This window comes from Macrotis lagotis, chromosome 7, assembly GCF_037893015.1.
Source record: "Macrotis lagotis isolate mMagLag1 chromosome 7, bilby.v1.9.chrom.fasta, whole genome shotgun sequence".
Taxonomy (NCBI): domain Eukaryota; kingdom Metazoa; phylum Chordata; class Mammalia; order Peramelemorphia; family Peramelidae; genus Macrotis; species Macrotis lagotis.
The window spans coordinates 117,552,202-117,554,390 of NC_133664.1; the positions used below are offsets into that span (position 1 = coordinate 117,552,202).

Genomic DNA, 2,189 nt, shown 5'->3' on the forward strand with positions numbered 1-2,189 from the left:
AATCCATTGTCCGAGATACTGTGGAAGAGACTGGTTCAGAACAGCCAAGGAAACAAAGGCCAGTGAGAGGCTTTGTGGCTGCTCCTTGGCAAGGGTAAGTGGTAATAATAACTGCTATTTATCTAGGACTTTTATGATGTGATGACTTCATTAAATTTTTACCTGCCATCTGTGGGGGTAAATACTGCAAACTATTGTCCCCATTTTACAGATGAGAAAACCAAAACTCAGAGACATGATTTTCTCATGGCCACACATGTAGAATGCTTTAGAGGCACTTATGAAACCCTCTTCCCTCTCGGTTCCAGATACAGTTCTCCTTCTACAAGCAAACCCTGACTCATTAAATGAGATACTTATCTACAGTGTTATAGCTAGTGGTGAATGCAGATAGGAAGGTAAGACAACATGGTTGTGGGGCAAAAACCATGTCTAGCTATTTGGAGACATGGGTTTTGTTTCAGGATCTACCACACAAGCTTTGTGACCTTGAAGATGATTGGATACCACAGTGGATAGAGCATTGGGCCCGAAACTAAGAGGATCTCAGTTCAAATCTGAGTTTACCAGTTGTGTAATCTTGGGTAAGTCATTTAATCTTAACATTTAAATGGGGGAGGAAGGAAGGGAGGGAGGGAGAGAGGCAGGAAAGGAGGATGGGTGAAAGAAAGGAAGGAATAGCAAGAGGAAGGGAGGGAGAGGGGAAACAAGGAAGGAAGAAGGGAGAAAGAGAAGAAGGAAGGAGGAAAAGAAAGAAGGAAGGGAGGAAAATAGAAAGGAAGGAAAGGAGGAAGGAATGAATAGAGGCAGGGAGGAAAGAAGGGAAAGAGAAAGGGAGGAAGCAAAGAAGAGAGGGAGGAAAAGAGGCAGGAAAGGAGGGAAGAAGAGAGGAAGGAAGGAAGGAAGTAATGGTGAGAGTCAGGGAGGGCAGAAGGGAGACAGAAGATGGAAGGAGGAGAGGAAAGAAGGAAGAAGGGAAAGAGGAAGGGAGGAAGGAATGAACAGAGGTATTAAGGGGAAGAAAAAGAAAGGACGAAAGAGAGGAAGGAAAGGAGGGAGGGAAGAAGGAAGGCAGAGAAGAAGGGAGGAGAGAAGAGTGGGAGGAAGGATGCCAAGAAGGAAGAGAGAGAGGAAGGAATGAAAGAGAAGAGGGAAGAAGGAAGAAAAGAAGGAAGGAAGGGACAAAGAAAGAAAAGAAGGAACAGGAGGGAGGAAGAAGGGAGGGAGGAGGGAAAGGAGTAAAGAGAGGTAGAAGGCAGGAAGGAAACAAATATTTAATAAGTGTCTACTAGCCAGGCAATGTGCTAAGCACTTTACAAATATTTTCTCATCTGATCCTTCCTATAACTGTGCGAGGCAGGTATTATAAATGGGGTTTAGAAACCAACATGTTTAAGACATTGTAGACTTAGGGGGTTTCTCTCTCTGGGGCTCCTGCTCACCAGTACGTCCCCCTATTTTTCAGATAACTCAGTGAAAGCTTGAAATATTTAAATAGATGGATCCAGTGATTCTCTGCAATATGATGCTAGCTCTACACCAAGTCTATGCCTCCCCCATTTCTGTACTTGTCTCCCTGATCCCAAGCTGGCTCTGACTGGTAGGGGCCCCAGAGGTGGGGTGCAGCTTTTGGGGTTCATTGCTCTCTATCCCCTACTTTTCAGATTGATCTGCATGTGCAGTATTCCACTGTGCTGTTGCCATGGAGAACAATGAGGACTTGAGAACTAACTGGAGGGTGGGCCCAGCAAACATTGGCTGGCTGGGCAGAGAAACAGGAATATACTGATAAAAAGAACAACAAAAACCAAAAGAACCAGGATCGACTCTTTCTTGCTTTCCAGATCCCGTACTTCACCTTTTGATAGTCTCTACTTCAATATTTTTGTGACTCTTAGTTTTGACCTAGCTCCCAGAGCCTTCTGCTTCTCTTCTACTTGTGTTCCTGAGTGTTACTTGTTTAAACTGCAAATGCTGGCTCCCATCTATACTAGAAGCTCTTGAAAGCAACTCCCCCCTTCTTGGCTCCCTGACTTGCAGAGAAGGGGGTCAATCAGAACCCTGGACCCTTGAAGGATCTTTTTTTTTTAGGTGTTTGTAAGGCAAATGGGGTTAAGTGGCTTGCCCAAGGTCACACAGCTATTGAAGGATCTTGATTATGACTCCTCCCTGAGTTGGAGGGGGAGCAA

At 44.9% G+C, this 2,189-nt stretch overlaps 1 long non-coding RNA gene across 1 annotated transcript; it reads left to right on the forward strand.

Annotated features, from left to right (window-relative positions):
• Positions 1 to 1,759, forward strand: LOC141493804 (uncharacterized). Its single transcript, XR_012470320.1, has 3 exons — positions 1 to 94; positions 465 to 584; positions 1,665 to 1,759. It is a non-coding gene; the product is annotated as an uncharacterized LOC141493804 (long non-coding RNA).
• The last annotated feature ends 430 nt before the right edge of the window (positions 1,760 to 2,189 follow it).